At 41.2% G+C, this 13,352-nt stretch overlaps 1 long non-coding RNA gene across 1 annotated transcript; it reads left to right on the forward strand.

Moving 5' to 3' along the window:
- The first annotated feature begins 450 nt into the window (after positions 1-450).
- LOC127140531 (uncharacterized) lies at positions 451-13,005 on the forward strand. Its single transcript, XR_007811018.1, has 3 exons — positions 451-866; positions 6,836-6,956; positions 12,895-13,005. It is a non-coding gene; the product is annotated as an uncharacterized LOC127140531 (long non-coding RNA).
- The last annotated feature ends 347 nt before the right edge of the window (positions 13,006-13,352 follow it).

Below are 13,352 nucleotides of genomic sequence, written 5' to 3' on the forward strand. Positions count from 1 at the left end.
TAATTTTAGTCCCATAGGTTAGGGTTAAGTCTGAGAGTTGGATTATATTTTGTTACTCCTTTTGGGGGTTTAGGGTTCTGGATCAGAATTAATTCCGAGTAGGGTTGACCTTCTGGTTGTTTTAGATTGTATTTTTAAGTGTTTTTATATTTTTTATATTTTTATATATTTATATTTCAGGTGATCGGGTTCCCAAAAGAAAGGGGAATTTTTTTGGAGGAGGAATACAGTAAGTAAGGGTGATTGAACTGATAAACGGATCCAGATGAATTAAGTTGTCTAAGGAGAGAGAGGGACAGAGAGAGAGAGAGAGAGAGAGAGAGAAAGAAAAAGAAAGAGGACGGGAGTAGGAACAGGTACAAGCTGTGGGATCGTCACAGCGCTAAGGCTGATCTTACGCTTCACCACAGCCCCGCCGGACTAGGCTTAACCTGTTTCTCCCCTGCCCCCCCAGAAAAGGGAATCAAAGATCCCCCCAGGGGAAGGAAGGGAGAGGAAAGCAAAGGTAGATGTTAGAACAGAGTAGATGTTAGAATAAGGGGCACTTGTGTCTCTAGGGAACCCGGACTGTCCGATGGCACAGGCGGGTTAGGGTTAGTAGAATATCTCTTTGATCCTCCCCGTTTGGTCCGCCGACTCAACGGTTTGGTGTAGAGGGTCAAAGGAAATGCACGGGCCGACGCATATCGCTACTAGGCTCCCCGTACAATGTGCCCCATCTACAACAGTAGTTCTATTTTTAGTCCCGTAGGTTAGGGTTAGGTTTTGGAGTATATTTTGTTCCTCTTTCTAGGGTGTAGGGTTCTGGATCCGGATTAATACAGAGTATGATTAACCTTCTGATGTTTTTAGATTGTATTTTAAAGGTTAAGATTGAGGTCTCATTAGGTTAAATTAAGGGGTTTGTCCAAATGGTATGAGGTCCCAGTTAGGGTTAGGGGTAGGATAGATAAGGTTAAGGTTGAGGTCTGATAAGGGTAAATTAAGGGGTTTGTTAATGGTATGAGGTCCCAATTAGGGTTAGGGGTAGGATATAAAAGGACTAAGGTTAGGGTTAGGGTTTCGGGTTAGGGTTAGGGCAAGAGATGGGAGAGGTTAGGATTAGGGTTAGGGAAGAGAAAGGGTTAGGGTTAGGGCCTGAGGAGGGGGAGGTTAGGGTTAGGATAAGGAAATGGGAGAGGTTAGGGTCAGGGTTGAACAAGAAGGAATGAAAGATTAAGGTTAGGCAAGGGAAGAGAGTTAGGGTTGGAGTCAGAGAGGGTTAGGGTTAGGGAAAAGAAGAGGGTTAGGGTTAGGGCAAGCTGTGAGAGAGGTTAGGGTTAAGATAAGGAGATGGGAGAGGAGGGTTAGGGTTAGGCAGGAAAGTTAGGGTTAGAGTCAGAGAGGGTTAGGGTTAGGGCATAGGATGGGAGAGGTTAAGGTTAGGGTTAGAAAGGGTAGGAGAGGTTAGGGTTAGGAAAAAGGAGATGGGAGAGGAAGGTTAGGGTTAGGAAGGAGAGTTAGGGTTAGAGTCAGAGAGGGTTAGGGTTAGGGCATAGGATGGGAGAGGTTAAGGTTAGGTTAGGAAGGTTAGGGTTAAGGTTAGGGTTAGAGAGGGTTAGGGTTAGGGGTTAGGGTTAGAGAGGGTTAGGGTTAGGGTTAGGGGTTAGGGTTAGGGTTTAGGGTTAGAGAGGGTTAGGGTTAGGGGTTAGGGTTAGGGTTAGGGTTAGAGAGGGTTAGGGGTTAGGGTTAGGGGTTAGGGTTAGGGTTAGGGTTGGACAAGGAAGGAAAGAGAGTTAAGGTTAGGTAAGAAAGGAGAAGAGAGTTAGGGATAAGCAAAAGAAAAAGGAAACCAAAGGAGAGAGAAAAAAAAGGGGGAGTGAGAGAGAGAGAGAGGAGAAAAATTCTTTTTTGTGGAAAAAAAAGGGGGGGGGAAAAGGAAAAGAGGGGAGCACAAGAGGGAGAAAGAGAGATAGGGAAAGAAAAAGAGAGAAAGAAAAAAAAGGGGGGGGGTTTTTGGGTGGTGTTTAGTTTTTTGGATCTAAATTTAGGAAGCCTACCCTATTTTGAACCAGATTATATAGAAGGTTCCTATAATTCTTTTATTGTAATTGTGTGGATTTAAGCTTCAATGTTTTTTTATTTGTATAGTAACTGACTTACTATTTTTTCTTTTTTTGTCTTTTTATTTTATTTATAGAATTCTTTCAGAGGATTTTCCTTGGACATCTGAAGCCTTGATCGGTCCTTGTATGTTTTTGTCGTATTTTGTGTTTTATTTATTTACAGTATTTTTTATAAACCCCCATCTATCACGAGGTGACAGATAGTTTTGGGATAATTTTTATTTTTTTGGTAATAAAGGGTAATTAGGTAGGATTGGATTTGAATTAATTGTTACTAAGGATCAAGGTTTTAGGTTTTCTTTTGAATTTTTGGATCTTTTAGGAACACATCATCAGTAGTGGACCCCGGGATCCTTGAGTGTTTCGGCCATTATCACTAGACACTCTCACCCGAGGGAGGCCCCGCCGGGATGATCACTTCCCGGGGTGTGTTCCTTAATTAGTAGGTTTTCAATATTAAAATCTACTTTTTGTTTCTTTTTGTCTTTTTTTCTTTTGTCCTTAAGACTTGTTCAATGATTTTAGTGTTATATTGGTTTCTTTAAAGCTAAAGGTTTGGATTAGAGTTGTTTATTGTCATTTTGTTGTTGTTATTCTCCTTTGTTGTTATTATTATTATTATTGTTAGTATTATTAAAAAAAAGAAGGGAGGAAAGGGGCTTTTTGTGTTGCTTGAGTCTTCCTCTTGTTGTTAAGTAACAGAGATTTTAGTTGATATTATTTCCCCTCTACAGTTCAGTTTCAGTGGTCAAGTTGGAAGTTAATTTGTAGTTTTAGTTTTCCATCAGTTTTGAGGTTTCTTCTGGGATTTTAATATTAAAATCTACTTTTTTGTTTCTTTTTGTCTTTTTTTCTTTTGTCCTTAAGACTTGTTCAATGATTTTAGTGTTATATTGGTTTTCTTTAAAGCTAAAGGTTTGGATTAGAGTTGTTTATTATCATTTTGTTGTTGTTATTTTTATGTTGTTGTTCTTCTCCTTTGTTGTTATTATAATAATTATTTATTATTATTGTTAGTATTATTAAAAGGGAGGAAAGGGCTTTTTGTATTATTTGAGTCTTCCTATTGTTGCTAAGAAATAAAGATTTTAGTTGATATTATTTTCCCTCTAGTTCAGTTTCAGTGGTCAAGTTGAAAGTTAATTTGATTTAGTTTTACATCAGTTTTGAGGTTTCTTCTGGGACTGTTTAAGGTATCACAATTTCAGGATTTATAGACAACCCCTAGGTCCCGTTGCATCCACGGCCTGGTCACCTAAGCTGGACCAGGGATGGTAATTTTGGGGATTATGTAAAGATTTGAAAGAGTCAACTGGATTGTGGGTCTGTTCAAATTGGACGTGTGTGGTGCACCATGGGCTGTGCAATGGTGAGGGCCTAACCCTCATAGAAGACTGGGCTACGATTAAGGTCCTGATGCCCTGACCACCGCACCCTGCGTGCTGTTCCTAGAAGCGGAACCCAGGGGTGTCGCATACGTACCTGACCTGACCAGCACAGACCAGTTGGTTAACACCGCTAGGTTTCCCTAGCCTGGCCGATCAGGGCTGAAGTTGGGTCTCACATTTCTCCCTCCTATAGGGTTAAGGTGAGTACAGGTGGGTCCCCGTCCCACCGGGAAACTAACACTAAAACTAAAATTAAAAAATAAATAAAATTAAGCTAAACCCAGAAATCCCCCTCAGGAATGACCAGGACCAGCCCCGACAAGGCGTTGCCTTCCCGGACACCCGAGGGCAGGAAGGTCCAGGGCCAGCCCGACAGAGCGTTGCCTCCCTGGACCCCAAGACCTCCATACTATCGCTATGACTAACAGAACAAGAGTCCCCGAGAGTCCCCTCCAGAAGCGACCAGGACCAGCCCCGACAGAGCGTTGCCTTCCCAGTCACCTCAGAGGTAAGAAAGCCCAGGCCAGCCCCGACCGAGCGTTGCCTCCCCGGGCCTCCCTGACTCCCATGCTATCACCCTCTCTCTAGTTTACTACTCCCGTGCCCCATACACCGCACGACCCCGGGAACAGTTGGTTTTGGTTTTAACAGGCAACATCCAGTGTCAAAGACCCCGGGGCTGCTTATACCTACCTCCTTTAAAACGTCCGCAGTTCAGTTTTGAGGGCTTTGGATTTTAGGGGGTCTTTTTGGGTCTAATCTCTTCTTGGTGTGGTCTTTCCAGGGTCAGATTTCAGGTTTTAAGGTTGCTCAGTTATTGTATTGAATTTTATCATTGTGCAATGTTTTGGTTTCAGGGTCAATTAATGTTGGTAGATTGTTTTTAGATTTTTTAGACATTGGATTAGATTAATTTTTCTGTTAAACCTTATTTTGCTGTCTTACCCATGGTCCTTTTCACCTTATACTATTTTTTTAGGCTTGGGAAAACCTTACTTTAAAATGCATTTAATTGGTGTTATAATCCACCTTAGAGTGGTTTTAAATGAACTATATCATTTTCCTGAGTTTTAAGTTTTGTGGGGGTTCTTATTTGGTTTAATTCTGTTTAATTTTCCTTGTGTATTGATTAAAAATAGTTTTGGCTTTGTTCTTCTATCTAACCAATCAAATTACTACTTCCTATATCCCATGATCCTTTAGGTTTTAGTCCTTAATATTTTATTGCTTTATTCTGTGTTTATTAAGGTTGTTACCTTCTAGTTTTTGGACTTAGGGTTTCCCGATCATCTCCTTGATCCAGAAAATCATTTTCTTGAAAAGTTGATGAACTTAAAACAAGTTTTTAAAGGTATTTTTTTCTGGGATGGGGGTTATGGTACCCCGAGTTGATGTGGTGGGCAATAGATATTAGGTTTCTAACTGGCAGTTTTAGTTGTTTTTAATTTTTATTATAGTAAAGGGCATTTTCCTGTCCCTTGTTGGCCCTTGTGGTCTTTATCCCCCTGAAAAACACAGTATTCACTGTGGTCAGGGGGTATATGTAAAAGAAAATCTGTAGTGATAAGGTTTTAGTGTTGTTATTTTTTTATTTTTATTATTATAATTAATACATAATAAATAATAAAATTAATATTAATATTAATATAAAACATGTAGAAGCTAATCTAGTATTTATTCTTCTCCTTTGGTTGGGTAAGAGATAAATAGGGCAAGGGCTCCATCTTCTGGTCAAAATCTAGAATTACCGTTGGTAGGTTCCTTCTAAAGTGTGAGTGTTGTTTAGATTCATTCTTCCTTGAGTCTCAGAGGGGTGAAATGTCAAAGGTATGTTTAAGTAATAAGAAATCTAGGTTTTTTAATAATTTTTGTGTTTTTATATTTTTTATATTTTTATATTTCAGGTGATCGGGTTCCCAAAAGAAAGGGGAATTTTTGGAGGAGAAATACAGTAAGTAAGGGTGATTGTACTGATAAACTGATCCAGATGAATTAAGTTGTCTGAGAGAGAGAGAGAGAGAGAGAGAGAGAGAGAGAGAGAGAGAGAGAGAGCGAGAGAGAGAGAGAGAGAGAGAGAGAGAGAAAAAGAGAAAAAGAGGAAGGGGGTAGGAACAGGTATAAGCTGTGGATCGTCACAGCACTAAGGCTGATTTTACGCTTCACCACAGCCCAGCCGGATTAGGCTTAACCTGTTTCCCCCTGCCCCCCCAAAGGGAATCCAAGATCCCCCCAGGGGAGGGAAGGGAGAGAAGAGCAGAGGTAGATGTTAGGATAGAGTAGATGTTAGAATAAGGGGCACTTGTGTCTCTAGGGAACCCGGACTGTCCGATGGCACAGGCGGGTTAGGTTTAGTAGAATATCTCTTTGATCCTCCCCGTTTGGTCCGCCGACTCAACGGTTTGGTGTGGAGGGTCAAAGGAAATGCACGGGCCGACGCATATCGCTACTAGGCTCCCCGTACAATGTGCCCTATCTACAACAGTAGTTCTAATTTTAGTCCCATAGGTTAGGGTTAAGTCTGAGAGTTGGATTATATTTTGTTACTCCTTTTGGGGTTTAGGGTTCTGGATCAGAATTAATTCCGAGTAGGGTTGACCTTCTGGTTGTTTTAGATTGTATTTTTAAGTGTTTTTATATTTTTTATATTTTATATATTTATATTTCAGGTGATCGGGTTCCCAAAAGAAAGGGGAATTTTTTTGGAGGAGGAATACAGTAAGTAAGGGTGATTGAACTGATAAACGGATCCAGATGAATTAAGTTGTCTAAGGAGAGAGAGGACAGAGAGAGAGAGAGAGAGAGAGAAAGAAAAAGAAAGAGGACGGGAGTAGGAACAGGTACAAGCTGTGGGATCGTCACAGCGCTAAGGCTGATCTTACGCTTCACCACAGCCCCGCCGGACTAGGCTTAACCTGTTTCTCCCTGCCCCCCAGAAAAGGGAATCAAAGATCCCCCCAGGGGAAGGAAGGGAGAGGAAAGCAAAGGTAGATGTTAGAACAGAGTAGATGTTAGAATAAGGGCACTTGTGTCTCTAGGGAACCCGGACTGTCCGATGGCACAGGCGGTTAGGGTTAGTAGAATATCTCTTTGATCCTCCCCGTTTGGTCCGCCGACTCAACGGTTTGGTGTAGAGGGTCAAAGGAAATGCACGGGCCGACGCATATCGCTACTAGGCTCCCCGTACAATGTGCCCCATCTACAACAGTAGTTCTATTTTTAGTCCCGTAGGTTAGGGTTAGGTTTTGGAGTATATTTTGTTCCTCTTTCTAGGGTGTAGGGTTCTGGATCCGGATTAATACAGAGTATGATTAACCTTCTGATGTTTTTAGATTGTTTTTAAAGGTTAAGATTGAGGTCTCATTAGGTTAAATTAAGGGGTTTGTCAAATGGTATGAGGTCCCAGTTAGGGTTAGGGGTAGGATAGATAAGGTTAAGGTTGAGGTCTGATAAGGGTAAATTAAGGGTTTGTTAATGGTATGGTCCCAATTAGGGTTAGGGGTAGGATATAAAAGGACTAAGGTTAGGGTTAGGGTTTCGGGTTAGGGTAGGGCAAGAGATGGGAGAGGTTAGGATTAGGGTTAGGAAGAGAAAGGGTTAGGGTTAGGGCCTGAGGAGGGGGAGGTTAGGGTTAGGATAAGGAAATGGGAGAGGTTAGGGTCAGGGTTGAACAAGAAGGAATGAAAGATTAAGGTTAGGCAAGGAAGAGAGTTAGGGTTGGAGTCAGAGAGGGTTAGGGTTAGGGAAAGAAGAGGGTTAGGGTTAGGCAAGCTGTGAGAGAGGTTAGGGTTAAGATAAGGAGATGGGAGAGGAGGGTTAGGGTTAGGCAGGAAAGTTAGGGTTAGAGTCAGGAGGGTTAGGGTTAGGCATAGGATGGGAGAGGTTAAGGTTAGGGTTAGAAAGGGTAGGAGAGGTTAGGGTTAGGAAAAGGAGATGGGAGAGGAAGGTTAGGGTTAGGAAGAGAGTTAGGGTTAGAGTCAGAGAGGGTTAGGGTTAGGGCATAGGATGGGAGAGGTTAAGGTTAGGTAGGTTAGGGTTAAGGTTAGAGAGGGTTAGGGTTAGGGTTAGGGTTAGGGTTAGGTTAGGTTAGGGGTTAGGTTAGGTTAGGGTTAGAGAGGGTTAGGGTTAGGGGTTAGGGTTAGGGTTAGGGTTAGAGAGGGTTAGGGTTAGGGTTAGGGGTTAGGGTTAGGGTTAGGGTTTTGGACAAGGAAGGAAAGAGAGTTAAGGTTAGGTAAGAAAGGAGAAGAGAGTTAGGGATAAGCAAAAGAAAAAGGAAACAAAGGAGAGAGAAAAAAAAAGGGGGAGTGAGAGAGAGAGAGAGAGAAAAAATTCTTTTTTGTGGAAAAAAAAGGGGGGGAAAAGGAAAAGAGGGGAGCACAAGAGGGAGAAAGAGATAGGGAAAGAAAAGAGAGAAGAAAAAAAAGGGGGGGGTTTTGGGTGGTGTTTAGTTTTTTGGATCTAAATTTAGGAAGCCTACCCTATTTTGAACCAGATTATATAGAAGGTTCCTATAATTCTTTTATTGTAATTTGTGGATTTAAGCTTCAATGTTTTTTATTTTATAGTAACTGACTTACTATTTTTTCTTTTTTTGTTTTTTTATTTTTATTTTTATAGAATTCTTTCAGAGGATTTTCCTTGGACATCTGAAGCCTTGATCGGTCCTTGTATGTTTTTGTCGTATTTTGTGTTTATTTATTTACAGTATTTTTTATAAACCCCCATCTATCACGAGGTGACAGATAGTTTTGGGATAATTTTTATTTTTTTGGTAATAAAGGGTAATTAGGTAGGATTGGATTTGAATTAATTGTTACTAAGGATCAAGGTTTTAGGTTTTCTTTTGAATTTTTGATCTTTTAGGAACACATCATCAGTAGTGGACCCGGGATCCTTGAGTGTTTCGGCCATTATCACTAGACACTCTCACCCGAGGGAGGCCCCGCCGGGATTGATCACTTCCCGGGGTGTGTTCCTTAATTAGTAGGTTTTCATATTAAAATCTACTTTTTTGTTTCTTTTTGTCTTTTTTTCTTTTGTCCTTAAGACTTGTTCAATGATTTTAGTGTTATATTGGTTTCTTTAAAGCTAAAGGTTTGGATTAGAGTTGTTTATTGTCATTTTGTTGTTGTTATTCTCCTTTGTTGTTATTATTATTATTATTGTTAGTATTATTAAAAAAAAGGAAGGGAGGAAAGGGGCTTTTTGTTTGCTTGAGTCTTCCTCTTGTTGTTAAGTAACAGAGATTTTAGTTGATATTATTTTCCCTCTACAGTTCAGTTTCAGTGGTCAAGTTGGAAGTTAATTTGTAGTTTTAGTTTTCCATCAGTTTTGAGGTTTCTTCTGGGATTTTAATATTAAAATCTACTTTTTTGTTTCTTTTTGTCTTTTTTTCTTTTGTCCTTAAGACTTGTTCAATGATTTTAGTGTTATATTGGTTTCTTTAAGCTAAAGGTTTGGATTAGAGTTGTTTATTATCATTTGTTGTTGTTATTTTTATGTTGTTGTTCTTCTCCTTTGTTGTTATTATAATAATTATTATTATTATTGTTAGTATTATTAAAAGGGAGGAAAGGGGCTTTTTGTATTATTTGAGTCTTCCTATTGTTGCTAAGAAATAAAGATTTTAGTTGATATTATTTTCCTCTAGTTCAGTTTCAGTGGTCAAGTTGAAAGTTAATTTGATTTAGTTTTACATCAGTTTTGAGGTTTCTTCTGGGACTGTTTAAGGTATCACAATTTCAGGATTTATAGACAACCCCTAGGTCCCGTTGCATCCACGGCCTGGTCACCTAAGCTGGACCAGGGGATGGTAATTTTGGGGATTATGTAAAGATTTGAAAGAGTCCAACTGGATTGTGGGTCTGTTCAAATTGGACGTGTGTGGTGCACCATGGGCTGTGCAATGGTGAGGCTAACCCTCATAGAAGACTGGGCTACGATTAAGGTCCTGATGCCCTGGACCACCGCACCCTGCGTGCTGTTCCTAGAAGCGGAACCCAGGGGGGTCGCATACGTACCTGACCTGACCAGCACAGACCAGTTGTTAACACCGCTAGGTTTCCCCTAGCCTGGCCGATCAGGGCTGAAGTTGGGTCTCACATTTCCCTCCTATAGGGTTAAGGTGAGTACAGGTGGGGTCCCCCGTCCCACCGGGAAACTAAACACTAAAACTAAAATTAAAAAATAAATAAAATTAAGCTAAACCCCAGGAAATCCCCCTCAGGAATGACCAGGACCAGCCCCGACAAGGCGTTGCCTTCCCGGACACCCCGAGGGCAGGAAGGTCCAGGGCCAGCCCCGACAGAGCGTTGCCTCCCTGGACCCCCAAGACCTCCATACTATCGCTATGACTAACAGAACAAGAGTCCCCGAGAGTCCCCTCCAGAAGCGACCAGGACCAGCCCCGACAGAGCGTTGCCTTCCCAGTCACCTCAGAGGTAAGAAAGCCCAGGGCCAGCCCGACCGAGCGTTGCCTCCCCGGGCCTCCCTGACTCCCATGCTATCACCCCTCTCTCTAGTTTACTACTCCCGTGCCCCATACACCGCACGACCCCCGGGAACAGTTGGTTTTGGTTTTAACAGGCAACATCCAGTGTCAAAGACCCCGGGGCTGCTTATACATACCTCTTTAAAACGTCCGCAGTTCAGTTTTGAGGGCTTTGGATTTTAGGGGTCTTTTTGGGTCTAATCTCTTCTTGTGTGGTCTTTCCAGGGTCAGTTTCAGGTTTTAAGGTTGCTCAGTTATTGTATTGAATTTTATCATTGTGCAATGTTTTGGTTTCAGGGTCAATTAATGTTGGTAGATTGTTTTTTAGATTTTTTAGACATTGGATTAGATTAATTTTTCTGTTAAACCTTATTTTGCTGTCTTACCCATGGTCCTTTTCACCTTATACTATTTTTTTAGGCTTGGGAAAACCTTACTTTAAAATGCATTTAATTGGTGTTATAATCCACCTTAGAGTGGTTTTAAATGAACTATATCATTTTCCTGAGTTTTAAGTTTTGTGGGGGGTTCTTATTTGGTTTAATTCTGTTTAATTTTCCTTGTGTATTGATTAAAAATAGTTTTGGCTTTGTTCTTCTATCTAACCAATCAAATTACTACTTCCTATATCCCATGATCCTTTAGGTTTTAGTCCTTAATATTTTATTGCTTTATTCTGTGTTTATTAAGGTTGTTACCTTCTAGTTTTTGGACTTAGGTGTTTCCCGATCATCTCCTTGATCCAGAAAATCATTTTCTTGAAAAGTTGATGAACTTAAAACAAGTTTTTAAAGGTATTTTTTTCTGGGATGGGGTTATGGTACCCCGAGTTGATGTGGTGGGCAATAGATATTAGGTTTCTAACTGGCAGTTTTAGTTGTTTTTAATTTTTATTATAGTAAAGGGCATTTTCCTGTCCCTTGTTGGCCCTTGTGGTCTTTATCCCCCCTGAAAAACACAGTATTCACTGTGGTCAGGGGGTATATGTAAAAGAAAATCTGTAGTGATAAGGTTTTAGTGTTGTTATTTTTTATTATTTTATTATTATAATTAATACATAATAAATAATAAAATTAATATTAATATTAATATAAAACATGTAGAAGCTAATCTAGTATTTATTCTTCTCATTTGGCTGGGTAAGAGATAAATAGGGCAAGGGCTCCATCTTCTGGTCAAAATCTAGAATTACCGTTGGTAGGTTCCTTCTAAAGTTGTGAGTGTTGTTTAGATTCATTCTTCCTTGAGTCTCAGAGGGGTGAAATGTCAAAGGTATGTTTAAGTAATAAAGAAATCTAGGTTTTTAATATAATTTTTGTGTTTTTATATTTTTTATATTTTTATATTTCAGGTGATCGGGTTCCCAAAAGAAAGGGGAATTTTTGGAGAGAAATACAGTAAGTAAGGGTGATTGTACTGATAAACTGATCCAGATGAATTAAGTTGTCTAGGGAGAGAGAGGGACAGAGAGAGAGAGAGAGAGAGAGAGAGAGAGAGAGAGAGAGCGAGAGGAGAGAGAGAGAGAGAGAGAGAAAAGAGAAAAAAGGAAGGGGGTAGGAACAGGTATAAGCTGTGGGATCGTCACAGCACTAAGGCTGATTTTACGCTTCACCACAGCCCAGCCGGATTAGGCTTAACCTGTTTCCCCCTGCCCCCCCAAAGGGAATCCAAGATCCCCCCAGGGGAGGGAAGGGAGAGAAGAGCAGAGGTAGATGTTAGGATAGAGTAGATGTTAGAATAAGGGGCACTTGTGTCTCTAGGGAACCCGGACTGTCCGATGGCACAGGCGGGTTAGGTTTAGTAGAATATCTCTTTGATCCTCCCCGTTTGGTCCGCCGACTCAACGGTTTGGTGTGGAGGGTCAAAGGAAATGCACGGGCCGACGCATATCGCTACTAGGCTCCCCGTACAATGTGCCCTATCTACAACAGTAGTTCTAATTTTAGTCCCATAGGTTAGGGTTAAGTCTGAGAGTTGGATTATATTTTTTACTCCTTTTGGGGGTTTAGGGTTCTGGATCAGAATTAATTCCGAGTAGGGTTGACCTTCTGGTTGTTTTAGATTGTATTTTAAGTGTTTTATATTTTTTATATTTTTATATATTTATATTTCAGGTGATCGGTTCCCAAAAGAAAGGGGAATTTTTTTGGAGGAGAATACAGTAAGTAAGGGTGATTGAACTGATAAACGGATCCAGATGAATTAAGTTGTCTAAGGAGAGAGAGGGACAGAGAGAGAGAGAGAGAGAGAGAGAAAGAAAAGAAAGAGGACGGGAGTAGGAACAGGTACAAGCTGTGGGATCGTCACAGCGCTAAGGCTGATCTTACGCTTCACCACAGCCCCGCCGGACTAGGCTTAACCTGTTTCTCCCTGCCCCCCAGAAAAGGGAATCAAAGATCCCCCCAGGGGAAGGAAGGGAGAGGAAAGCAAAGGTAGATGTTAGAACAGAGTAGATGTTAGAATAAGGGGCACTTGTGTCTCTAGGGAACCCGGACTGTCCGATGGCACAGGCGGGTTAGGGTTAGTAGAATATCTCTTTGATCCTCCCCGTTTGGTCCGCCGACTCAACGGTTTGGTGTAGAGGGTCAAAGGAAATGCACGGGCCGACGCATATCGCTACTAGGCTCCCCGTACAATGTGCCCCATCTACAACAGTAGTTCTATTTTTTAGTCCCGTAGGTTAGGGTTAGGTTTTGGAGTATATTTTGTTCCTCTTTCTAGGGTGTAGGGTTCTGGATCCGGATTAATACAGAGTATGATTAACCTTCTGATGTTTTTAGATTGTATTTTAAAGGTTAAGATTGAGGTCTCATTAGGTTAAATTAAGGGGTTTGTCAAATGGTATGAGGTCCCAGTTAGGGTTAGGGGTAGGATAGATAAGGTTAAGGTTGAGGTCTGATAAGGGTAAATTAAGGGTTTGTTAATGGTATGAGGTCCCAATTAGGGTTAGGGGTAGGATATAAAAGGACTAAGGTTAGGGTTAGGGTTTCGGGTTAGGGTTAGGGCAAGAGATGGGAGAGGTTAGGATTAGGGTTAGGGAAGAGAAAGGGTTAGGGTTAGGGCCTGAGGAGGGGAGGTTAGGGTTAGGATAAGGAAATGGGAGAGGTTAGGGTCAGGGTTGAACAAGAAGGAATGAAAGATTAAGGTTAGGCAAGGGAAGAGAGTTAGGGTTGGAGTCAGAGAGGTTAGGGTTAGGGAAAAGAAGAGGGTTAGGGTTAGGGCAAGCTGTGAGAGAGGTTAGGGTTAAGATAAGGAGATGGGAGAGGAGGGTTAGGGTTAGGCAGGAAAGTTAGGTTAGAGTCAGAGAGGGTTAGGGTTAGGGCATAGGATGGGAGAGTTAAGGTTAGGGTTAGAAAGGGTAGGAGAGGTTAG

Source organism: Lates calcarifer, unplaced genomic scaffold, assembly GCF_001640805.2.
Source record: "Lates calcarifer isolate ASB-BC8 unplaced genomic scaffold, TLL_Latcal_v3 _unitig_4809_quiver_1710, whole genome shotgun sequence".
Taxonomy (NCBI): Eukaryota; Metazoa; Chordata; class Actinopteri; family Centropomidae; genus Lates; species Lates calcarifer.